This window comes from Athene noctua, chromosome 2 (genome assembly GCF_965140245.1).
Source record: "Athene noctua chromosome 2, bAthNoc1.hap1.1, whole genome shotgun sequence".
Taxonomy (NCBI): domain Eukaryota; kingdom Metazoa; phylum Chordata; class Aves; order Strigiformes; family Strigidae; genus Athene; species Athene noctua.
The window spans coordinates 23,087,216-23,100,048 of NC_134038.1; positions in this window are offsets into that span (position 1 = coordinate 23,087,216).

Sequence of the window (12,833 nt, forward strand, 5' to 3'; positions counted from 1 at the left end):
CCGGCACGGCTGGCACTGCTGGCACTGCTGGCACGGCTGTCACAGCCGGCACTGCTGTCACTGCTGGCACTGCTGGCACGGCTGGCACGGCCGGCACTGCTGGCACTGCTGGCACTGCTGGCACGGCTGTCACAGCCGGCACTGCTGTCACTGCTGTCACTGCTGGCACGGCTGGCACGGCCGGCACTGCTGGCACTGCTGGCACGGCTGGCACGGCTGGCACAGCCGGCACTGCTGGCACTGCTGGCACGGCTGGCACTGCTGGCACGGCCGGCACTGCTGGCACTGCTGGCACTGCTGGCACGGCTGTCACAGCCGGCACGGCTGTCACAGCCGGCACGGCTGGCACTGCTGGCACGGCTGGCACTGCTGGCACGGCTGGCACGGCCGGCACTGCTGGCACGGCTGGCACGGCTGGCACTGCTGGCACTGCTGGCACGGCCGGCACTGCTGGCACGGCTGGCACAGCCGGCACTGCTGTACACTGCTGGCACGGCCGGCACGGCTGGCACTGCTGGCACTGCTGGCACAGCTGGCACTGCTGGCACGGCCGGCACGGCTGGCCCCGCTGCGCCACAGAGCCCCGCGGCCCTCAGCGGTTTATACATACAGGCTTTATACATACAGGATTTATACATACAGGCTTTATACATACAGGATTTATACATGCAGGATTTATACATGCAGGATTTATACATACAGGATTTATACATACAGGCTGGCAATAGGTGCCAGCCTGCCACAGCGAGCACTGCGTAGCAGTCCCCTCCTGGTTTTACACCCCGTTTGTGTACCCTGACTGGGTCTTGTGCCCCATTTCGTAAAGCCATCTGCCCCTTCCTTGATTTAACCCGGAGAGCCTTGCTTCCACCCTTGGCGTTAGCTGAGTTGCTGCTGTGTAGTTGGGTACAGAAGATGCAACACTGAATGCTCAACTCCAGAGAAACTTCCACTCCTTCCTCTTGGATACACACTTTGGGAAGCAACCAAGAATATGACATTCCTTCAAAACAAACTAGAATTTATGCTATTGTGGATAATCTAAATGGCAGACACAGGGGTTTGACACTGTTTTGAGTCACATTGATGGTGGTCACAGTTTGTATGGAATAGCTGCCTCTCAAGGCCCCTGTCAGGGTTGGAGCAAGCCCCACGAACACTAGGCCATGCAGGATCATATCATCAGAGGAAGACTTTATCCCAAATAAATGTTTCTCTCCTGTAATCATTTTGTAGTAGAGCAGCAGGTATGACCCTGTCCCCTAAGACAACTGTGCTGGGTTTGTGTGTGGCAGGGTTTTGGGTAGCAGGGGAGGGGGCTACAGTCATGGTTTCCTGTGAGAAGCTTCTCGAAGCTCCCCCAGCACCAAGTCAGACCCACCTCTGGCCAAGGCTGAGCCAATTAGCAATGGTGGCTGTGCCTCTGCAAGAATGTATTTGAGAAGGGGAACCTGAGAGGGGGTTGGGACTTGTGAGGAAGAGTTATGCGAAGGACACCTCTGCGAACACCCAGGTCAGTGGAAGGAAGGAGGAAGGGAGGGAGGAGCGCTGGAGAAGTTGTTACTGATTTGTTATTAATTTGAGCTGATTTTAATGATTTTTGGTGATTTGGATTTAAATAGGAAATTATTTAGAGTAACCATACAACCAGTTATGCTGCTACGAAGTCCTTTGTAAAATCCCAGGCTAAGGCCGCATAGGCTAGTAATAATTATCAACTAGATTTCTATTCAAAGAATAAGACTCCTGACAAGGTACCATCATTAGACTGTTGGGTAAGGACAATTTATTACCCTGTAGACCAGGTGTTCTAAAAGATACTTGTGAAAGGGCCTCAAATCATATTAAAATTGCAATGTAAGCCAAAGTCCTTGAGTCAAGGAGATTGGAGGGTCTTTTGAGTAAGCAGTCTGTGGTGGTTGCAAAAGCAGCCCCTTGACTCAATTCAGGACTCAAGTGCACATGACCAGAAAGAGGTGGGAATAAGGAAATGAGTTACTGGAATTATCATGTTTATGTATGAAAACTTGTTTATTATGTATTACTGTACCCTCTATAATCAGCATGTTACATGACTTAGGTTGCTGGTGAGATGACTCCCCTATACACCTGACCATTGATAAAGGAGCGTCTGCTTATCTACATCACACTGGTGTCAATAAGTTCTTTTATCCTGTTTTAGTAACACAGAGACCCCCCTCAGCCCATGGTGAGAGGGCAGGGCTGCCACCCGTGGAGGTCACTGGAGGAGCAGAGATTTGCCTCTGGCCTGTGGAGGAGCCCTGGGACTCTGTGGGAAGCAGCCTCCCTGTTGCAGTTCAGCGCTGGGAGGACTGCAACATGTGGAGGTGACCCACGCCGAAGCATCTCAAGGAGAATGCATCCCGTGGGGAGGACTCACGGTGAAGAGAGTTTGTAGAGGACTGTCTCCCGTGAGAGGGACGCCAAGTGGAGCAGGGGGAAGAATGCAGAAGAGTGCATTTCCCAGCCTCAGCAGCGAACTGACTGCCACCCATCCCCTGCCTTGTGCCTTGGGAACAAAAGCTGGACCTGGGAAGGAGGGCGGGGTTGGGGGAGGTGTTCTGAGATATGGTAACACTTCTCACTGTTCCATTTGGTCTGTTAAGTGTTGGGTTTGTTAGTGTTTGAATTAAAGTGATGTTTTTGTTTTCTTCCCTTAACAAGAATGTCTTTTGCCTGGGACCCTTAATGGGTGACAAACTCCTCCCTGTCCTTATCTCAGTTCCTGAGCCTTTCTTGTTTCTTTTTTTCTCCTTTCCAGCACTGGAGGGGAAGGGGTGAGTGAACAGCTGGTGGTGCTCAGTTGCCCTCTGGGCCTAAACCACAACAAGAACTTGCAGAGTGATACAGAAGTCATGTGTACTGCACATCATGCCCTTACACAACACTGCTGTTGGCTAGAAAGGATACATCTAGTGAAATCTGGAGAAACTCAGGCTGCCCTGTGTTATTGGAGTTGCAAGTAGAAGCGCAAACACTCTGGAGCTAAAAGGTCTTGCTCCTAGAGGCTGGTTAAAGATCTTTAAGAGGATCGATCCAACAGGCCTTAGTTTTGCATCCCAGCTGGTAGGTCCTGAAGTTCTGAAGTGACTCAGGTCAGAGACTGCTGCCCGGGTTGCTGAATCACCCATTACTTTTTCCGAAGCAGATGACTATTGAAGATGTTTCTAAGCAGCTCCCCAGCCAAATACTGACTCATGACGATCTTGCTTTCCTCCTGAGATCTGCTGAGATCCCTCACAACATGGGAGTACTGCTGACATTTACTGCCCACGTACTTGTGCTACCAAGGTCCCAGGATCAGCAGGGCAGCGATTTTTTAAATAAAAAATTAATTATTTTTTTTTTAATTAATAAGGCTTTTTTTAAAATAAAAAGAGGGTTCCAACAGAGATTTTATTTCAGTCAAACTACCCCATCAGTGGCAATGGAATATAGTGGTGTTTGAAACCAACAAAGAGGTCTAACACACTTCCCAGGAATTGTGTGCACCCCAGGTGGGCATAGGGCATGGCCCAGGAAAAACCGCCAGGACATGCCTGAGTCTTCAAATGAAAATCTGAGCAACACAGTCAATGTGTCACACTGTAATTGTGTGAAGAAACTTTCTAGACTGAGAGCATGTACACACTGGAACAGAACCTCAGGGCAGTCTTTTTGTTTCATTTTAACTTAAAAGTTGGAAGGGGTCTGACAGGGTGCTGTCAGGTGGTACACGTACTTTCACATCACTTTAACTTCAGTTCTAGCTGTACTTGCAGGAACTTCATCTTCTGACATATTTTTTTCCTAGCACAGTTTTCAAACCCTCGAAAAACAAATGTCAAGAGAACAATGAAGGGCTTCTCTTTCTTTTCTGTTTTTATTACCACACTAGAGAGGAATTAGACTGTAAATGTAAAGTAGGGTCTTAAAGCATTATATCAAACCACATTCATTTTCCTTGAGCCCTACATAGGTGCCTGCTTTGCAGCTGTACCTTGCATCAACTTTCAAATTTCCATTTTGGTGGAACATGGAGCATATTACTGCAGAAAAGTAGTAATATAACTATTACCGCTTTCATATTTAAGCGTCTGGTGTAATTTTTGATCAGTTTATTAGATCAGTTGAACAATAGTAAGACCTGATACTTTTCACTCACAAATATTAAGTTTTGACAAGGTTCAAATGAATTTTAAAAATCCTTCAAAATAACAATGTTTACATGACTAATACAAACAAAATACATTAGTAAGTAAATTATTTAATTTTATTTTCATCAGTTCCTAGTGGAACTCAGAACTGCTTTTTGAAAATGAAACATTTTTTCCACATCTAAAAGAACATTTATTCTTTAGTGTGTAAATTAATTTAAGAGACTAGGAGAAAAACAGAGTTTTGCACTGTTTTGCTAAAAGAGTCAAATGCAATCAGTTGCAGGTACCTTTGTATGAAAATCCATGCTGATTAATTAAGAAACTTATTTCTCACTGGCAAGTGTGCGAGGTACAATGTCCACATGTCTGCACCCTTCTGATTCACTCCTAACTAAAGAGCAAACTCCGAGGTACAGAGCAGTTGTGTGATGGGCCTGTGCTGCAGTTGTAAAGTACCCCAGCCTATGGCAATGAAAGGCTGTTGGCTAACATGAAACAGTGGCAGCTTTAATACAGTAAGGTAACAATACAAGAATATTAATTCCATATTATTAATTTTACACTAAGAATCATATCAGGGAAGAAAGTCAACAGAAGAAGAAATCTGCCTTCAGAAAAACAGAAAATACCCAGAATCAGATGAACACTTGGCCTGAGTCCATCTCCTCTGGTGGCGTAATCAGACGGGAACTAAACTGCCGGTGAATTCCAGTGGAGCAATCGGCGTAGAGCAGGAAGAGGCTGACAGCAGCATGTGAATGGAGAACTGAAATCTGCAGAAATCTTGGGGGGAGAAACTTTGCAACTTGTTTTTCTTCCTTTGCTTCAGCACCTGAGGTGGTGTAGGCTAGCAGGAGTAAGATTAAGAACGTGATTTTTTGGGTTTTATTTAATTTGTCATGCTGTTACCCTCATGCCCGGAGATGATTAAGGCAGTAAAATGTGACCTCTCTCCATCAAAGATTAGCAAAAGGATGGTCTCCCAGAGATCCTATTAGTGGAGCTCGGACTGTATTTTAGCTGTTCTGGGTTTTTTGTGCTGCCTGATGCACACTATGCAGCAATGCTTTTCCTCTTAATGCTGTCAGTAATGTCTGCTCTGTATATGCTGGTTTCTGTGGCCATTCCCTACTCCAAAACCAGGAGTAGGAAGTAAAAGGACAGTGTGGGCAGGGCATGAGCAAGGGAAGGGCCTTGCTCATTTATAATTTTTCTAAAATGAGTTTTCAGTAATTTGGGTTTATACTTTTCCTCATAAAATTCACACGGAATTGTTGTAGAACCCATTATCAATTTTCCTCTCCAAATTACTGGGTCAATTTAATTCTTTTACACCCCAGTGACCATTACCGGTGACTGTATGTATGTAAAAGTATGTTAGCTTTTATATTTGCTTTCAGTGTTAAGTGAGCAGTAAAAGGCTGATGTCCTGCCTGTCTTCAGATTTTTGGGTGGCATCTCTGCTGGTTCTATTTGATGGTGTTTAGCAAGTACACAAGTTAAATCTGGTTTTAGGCCCCCAGCTTTTCTCATAAACCTGTTCACTTCACACCAGAAAGCAGATAGAAGGTCAGTTTATTCACTTACCTAGGGACCCCTGTGGCTCAGGGGCATCACTGAGGGGAGCAAGGAGTTTGTATTTAAAAGTCGTTCTTTCTAGTCAGCTATTTTGTGTATCTGAGGAGAAATAAAGTTAATTAGCTATGTTATATCCATTTGACATCACTCCAAGCTTGTAGTATGTCTGGAAGCAAGATTGCCTCCAAAGCTTTCACACTGTATATTTGAGTCAGCTTTCCTCCTGACAGCAGATATTTACTTCAAGTAAATGATAAAGCATGCATCTTTACTGTTGCGAGTACTTGGAAAATATAATTTTCTTGGCTTGATTGCTCAAATATTTCTCTAAAACAATTTTCAAGTGTATGCCACACAATTTCCACAATGCTCAGCATTAATTATGCATTTCTTTCAACAAGGAAACGATAGCATTCTTTTATCTCATATGGCCATTCAAACCAAGAAAGTTTTGAGTTTAGTATTCACAGCTTCCTGAGTAAGTATAGATAATATTCAATATTAGCTACAGCTGAAGGTTTGATAAGATGTCTCCAAACAGCTCATAAGGAAGGTTAATTAATTCACTCTTCCACTGCATCTTTTTCATGTTTGAAGATAACTCTGAAACAGAACTTCAAATCCCAACATCCACATAGTCAGAGAGCAAGGTTTTGAATTCCCCCATCTGAGCCTGCCAATTTAGTTTTAAATTGGATTAAAAGCCCCCAAATTATAATTTCCCAAATTCCTAATTGTGCCCCAGCAGCACGGAAATCTACTGCTATGGTGTACTATCATGAAAACTTTGTGGTTGTTTAAGCTTCCCAGATTTCTCAGCCTTGCCTTTGAACAACAGCTGGACTTTAATACTGACCTGTCCTTCTCAAAGGTCCAGTCTCCTTCCCTGCATCTCAAGTGAATGTTTCCTAGTGAACCCGCTGCAAGTTTTGCATAAACAGGAGGTTTAGGATCAGAACAAGTGTCTTTGTTTTCCCAGCAAATAATGGAAAACTATTACATCGCAGGCATCACGGTGTCCTAACTGCATAGCATCTTACTGATACTTTATGGCTGAAAATTTAGGCAGACGTGCAGGTTTGTGCAGTGTCCATCATGATTTTTTGATGTGCCATGTGAAAGAAATCTTCAATATTGGCATGTAGAAAGACAAAATCTTACATTTGCCTCTATCTAACTTCTAAAATGTTGAGAGTGCAAGCATTTTAAAGTATTGGAATATTTGCTTCATTTGGGAAGAGAGAGTCAGTATCTTCTGCTGCACTTGGAACACAGTGTCACCCTGTTTGCAGTCAAGGATGAAAAAGTGGATTGCAACCACTCACCAGAGGCCAAGATGTGGCATTGGATGATAATGGAAACTGGGTTTTCAGGCAAGTCTAATGGCTAGGTGTATTTGCCCTAGGGGAAAATATCTTCTCAAATACTTTCCTGCAAATTCAAATAGCCTGAAGGGATCAAGAGAGAAGGAAAAATGGGCACAGTAAAGGTTCAGCCATATTATTACATCAAGAGCTGCTGGTTGTTCTAATAACCATTCCCTTCACTGGAGTGTTAGAAAGGTGCGATAACCATCCATGGAAACACATCCTACAAAGTATTACTAGGCTCTGACAGCAATACCTCCTTTTTAAAGAGGGTAGAAGGTCTTCCTCCAGTCTCGTTGGGTGTCCCAGACCTGTCCACATAAGGTGACAGCTAATGAAATAAAATTATTTTCTGGAAGAAGATTGTCATCCGTGCGCTATGCTTTATTTGAGAGTATTTAAATATCTATTGGCTAAGGAGCTTGAGTAGAGCAGATCGAGTGTAATATCCACCAAGGATAGTAAGTGTAAGTGCAGCAAGCATAATACAGGGAGAAGCTTAAAATTGTCCACACAGTGAATTTGTGGATGGCACTCCCCAGAGGAAAGAGCTATTGAGTTTATCACTAAAAGGGGGCAAGTGTACCACTGCTACCTTGCAGAAGCTGACATTGGCACCAGTCATAACGTTGCTGGAAACCTCAGACCGTAAACATAGTAGTAGCACTGTGCGGTGATGGATTTATTCTCATTTACCTGAGCATCTGCAGAGCTCCTCCACATAAAATCTGTTTACCTTGTTCTCTGTTCCAAGACTACACTTTGTCCCTAATTAAGAAGGGAAACCATAAAACCTAGTTATGAAATCAGTATTTCATGTAACTAAGTATCATACTGGATAAACATTTATCACTTAAGATGTTCCTGGCAGAGTGAGTCTGAAATTTTATGTCCCTAATACCTAAAGCTTAATTAAAATCGTGTTAACTTTTTCTTTCAGATGCATTCTTCTCTCTGTGGGTATTACAAGATTTAGCAGGTACTGCTAGGTTTTAATTGTTTATAGGTAATTCATTTGTTTTGTTATAGTCTAGATACTATAACAGCCTAAAACAATAGTGCAGGGAAATCTAAATGCAATTAAAAAGGAAGCAGACAGATGCTCCATTAGTTTTGTACTGCATTAGGAAAGGTCTGTAAATTGAAGAATTGCTAATTCTATACATACAGCGTCCATTCAGTCAGCTACAAGCCTGACAAAATACACTATTTTACTCTCTTCTCTTCTTAGGCTTTGTTTCCATTCCCTACAGTGCCAAGAGGGTGGAAAATAAGGAGAGGGAAATTGGCAGGGTTTGATTACATTTGTGTTATCAGTGTATTAGGTAAGAGTTCAATTAGGAGCAAGCATGCTGAATTTTTAAATTGTGTTTTGTCATTTAATAATGAAAATGTTTTAAAATGAGAAATACACATCATCTCAATTCAATAAGCACTTTTGGATATTTCTAAGCTTCAGCACAACCTCTTCCTGATGTATGAGTCCTTCTTTGAGCCCCAGTGCTTCTGCTGAGCCTTTTTTCCAAATGAAATTGAAGATTTACCTCCATACAATTATTCTGAATTGAACCTATTCTTTATAAATGTTAATTCCAAAAGAGCTTGTCCTCCTGTTCTTGTCCTCTTTTAATCTGTCTAAACACTGTGGAGTCTAGATCAGCTTCTTCCTAAGACTCCTCCAAAGTTTTGTCTCCTTGATATGATGTGGTCAGCCACAGAGGAAAACAAAATAGAGGTACACCACCAGTGCCCACTCTCAGTGCCTTTTTACCCCAAGATGTGAAATGCAACTGTAAATATTTTGAGGTTTCAGCCCTTTCAGGTTGGTACACAGCATCTGACTCACCGGCTGCTGCACAGTGCCTGTGTTTGCTGTTGTGTGTCAGTGCAAGAGGAGAAAGCAGATGATACCGTTATTATGCAGAATCACTTCCACCCACCATAGTGACTCACCAGCACGTCACCAGAGAGGATTTACATCAGTTTCAAAATATAACTCCGTTATCCATTCCCATCTCAATAGATTATTTATTTCTTCCTTCCATTCCTCTGAGTGATGACAATATGGCTACGCGTTTTCCTCTCGCAATCAGAAGAGGGCTGGTGGCTGCCCCTGGCCGATTCAGCTCAGTTTGCCAGAAGCAATAGTCTCTTGCTTACAGATGGAGCAGAAATGCCATGTTGCAAGGGCTGCATCCTCCCTCTCCATTGAATGACTGAGCCCTTTTCCTATGATGGAGGTTTTCTTCTTCAGCCAAGATTTTTTGCCACTATTAAGAGCAAGTCCATTCATTTGTATCTTAAAGAGCTGACTCATCTGTGAATTAATGTAAGCTAGCGCTGATCTCTGCTTGCCATGATGTGCCAAGCTGTAAATGATGACGACTCAAGGGCTGCTTAACTTAAGACAGACTCATTTGCCGGTTTAAATTTGCTACTGCTTTTAACACCTCAGTCAAACAAACTGCAGTGGGAAGTCAGTTAATTTGGGAGAGGAAAATGAAAATAATCTCTTAGAATAGCTGGTTATTCTCCACTGAGAACACACTATTTCAACATTGTGGAAGAACTGTAACTGACTTGGGCCTGTTAATGATATTGAATAATTAATTGTGTTCTTATTTATTTGAGGAATTCTATTAAATTATTAATTTTGTGGTTCTCTGCTCTGCCATACTTTGTGTCTAAATGTGAGTAGATTATATTTAAGTGTATTTGAATATTTGGTCTTAAATTAAGATCAGGTGGATTTACAGATCTGAGTATATCTGGAAATCTGGAGGTTTAGCTCTGTGCCTCATTTCTCAAACCTACAAAAAGGGAATATTCCAGCCTTTGGGTTGCAGCCAAAGTAAATATTCACACATTGTATGGGATGCTGTGCTGGTACACAAACTAGAATATAGTGTATAAAAGCAAAAAAGGGCTATTCAGAGGACATCTATCCTGCAAATGAGTACGGCTGCTCTCGAGAAGGCATGGGCATGCGGAGCTGAGGGAATATTGCCCTCTACAGCAGCTGCTGAGCCAGACCCATCTGTCCCGCTCCAGGGACCCTAGGGATCCACAGCTGTGTTTAAATTTGCCTTCATCAGTTTTCCCCATCATCAGTTTTTCCAATCATCAGGCCTGGCTCAGTCTGAAGGCCAAAACCTAAAGAAAAACCCTCCAGAAGAAGCTTCACTCACCTGCCCTGTAATTTAGGCCATGCATGCTGAAATGTGGTTTTAAAATCTTGAGGATTTACCTTTCCCTAAGAATTGTTTGCAGGTGAAAGATAGGTCTTTGCACTCTGACTCTTTGCTTTTATTTCTTCTTTAAACAGCTGTTTGTAATTACAACTAACCAAAAAAATAAGACTATGCAGGAGCTTCTCATCAGCCAGAAGGATGCACCCAAGCCCCAGCTGAATTCCTTTCAACAGACCATTTTCTTTTTGACTAGTCATCACAGACATTTTGAATAAAGATCTGGACGAAAATAATAATCATCGTCATCCCTTTTATTCTCACCATTCGGTATTTGGTATCTTGAACCCATTTCAAGATAGCTAAATTTATTTGTCAGTGATAAATTATCCTGAGTTTGAAAACAATGATTTACAACTTCCTTCCTGTGGTGTGATTGAATGATGAGCTGAAGTTTCTGCTTTTTTACACACAGCACCAAAATTTCAATTTAAACAGTTACCAGATTTCACTGTAAGACATTTTAATAGGTGTTGCTTAGAGTACTGTGATACTGCTATTCTCCTTCAGAAGCACAAAGCAGAGGAGCTGTACACTGAATAAAAATCTGTATTTTTAACCACTATGATTTTCCTTTTAAATTTTCTTCATATCTACTTTTTGGCATTTTAACCTGGAAAATCTCATCTGGTATCAACATGGGAAGAAGTCGGTTCACTAGGATACACCTGATTCAAATGTCTGAAAACTCAGAAGAGCCAAAAATGAGTCAAAATTTAATTTTCATTTTTAAACAGAGAGGGTAGCAGTGCAATCATTTAACTATGGCTTACTGAAGTGTTAATCCATATAGCTGTTTAAGACTATGGGTTTTATCAGCAAATAAGCACCTAGCTCAGCGAGCCACTTTGAGCCAACTGCAGAAGTTAACTTGTTTAAATTCTGTGAGTTTTGCTACACGTAACGGTCCTGTTGGGCTTAAACACATTCACTTTCCAGTCTTCATCAAAAGAAATTTACAGTTATGACTGAATACAACGTAATTGTTATATAAAACCTTGACAGCTTTGAAAATCACATTCTCCTAAGAATTATCCCTATCTTCCATTGCTACTTGATTTTAAAAGGGAAGCAGTTTGTATTACCTATGTACAAAACCATCAGAGAGCTGCCTCTGGGAGGAAATTGTCCCACTATGACACGAGTGTTTCATTAGTTGTCTTCCACTGTGAGCCTCCTGCTGGTCATCTCTCTTGATTCATGAGATGAACTCAAGCTCTTCCCTCGAGAGGGCATCAAGAACTGTAGATTAAGATAAAATAATTATGGTCTGCTTTCTGATCTTCTTTGATGCTAGCCTAGTGTGTGAGGAGAAACATAAGAGATTTGTGGAGTCTGATCAGACCCAGACCTCAAGGTGAGAGGAAGGAAATTAAGCTCTGGTGATTTCTGGCGGTGAAGATCCTCATGTAAAAACATGAGGAGTCCTGCTCAAAATAAATCGATACGGCTGTGAGAGAAAGTTAGTAAAGTCAATTCTGTGCCTGCTGAAGGAAAGTTTTTCTTTTCCCATCTTTCAGGAAGAGAAGAGTCAGAGATCTGTGTAAGTTTGCATGCTGATATCACTGTGTGCAAATACCGTTCGCCTGTGAGAAATGATTCAGGAAAGGGAGGAGGAATTCATGCATGAGCACAGTGTTAGTCACAATTGTAAAGGCTTCGAGGCCTATTTTTAAACATGATGGTATGAGCACTTCATGTTGGTCAGCCTCATAGAATTCTGGGCTACAACCCTGTTTTCGCTAATGCCATTGCAAATCGGAGAATAGAAAAAGCCTAATTTCAGATAAAATCAGTACATTTCTTCACCTACCTTGAGGAAAGAGGAAGATGAGTTTAATGAAGAGAGACCAGAGAACAAGAGCTATCGTCGCAGTATAGTTACACAAAATGTATCTCATCCATAATAGTGAGATTACTCTGAATGCGGCAAGGAGACAGAGATTAAGCAGTTATTTTAGTGATAAATCAGTCTTCTCCAGATGTTACCTAGAGCAGGCAAAGTTTGCTCATTCATGCTGAGAACATTCCCAGAATTTTAGATTTACTCAGCTGCTGTTTCTAGAAGGAGCCGTGCTACAGACCAAGGCACTGCTGGAGAGCATTGCCTTGCTTGGCCATTATGTCTACCCATGACATCACTTCAGCGCACAGATTGTTTATTTGTAGTTCCACTCTGTACCTGAGAGCCCTGACTGTGCACCGTGGGTTTATTGTACTACATCTGTGCAAGCAGAGCAGCCTGAGGCCACTGGCCTCAGAGGACGGAGACTGATAGCTGGGGATCATTGGTTGTTTGCTCTTTGCATTCCTAATGGCTGAAACAAAGTCATGAGCCCGAAACAGCTGTCGCTGACCACAGCTGTCTCACCGATACGATACCAGTGCACTCAACATTTGTCTGGGTTCACATGCAATGGGATGGCAGCACCTTTGCTTCATGCTCTGTGCATGATTCATCACAAGGATAGAGAGAAAAC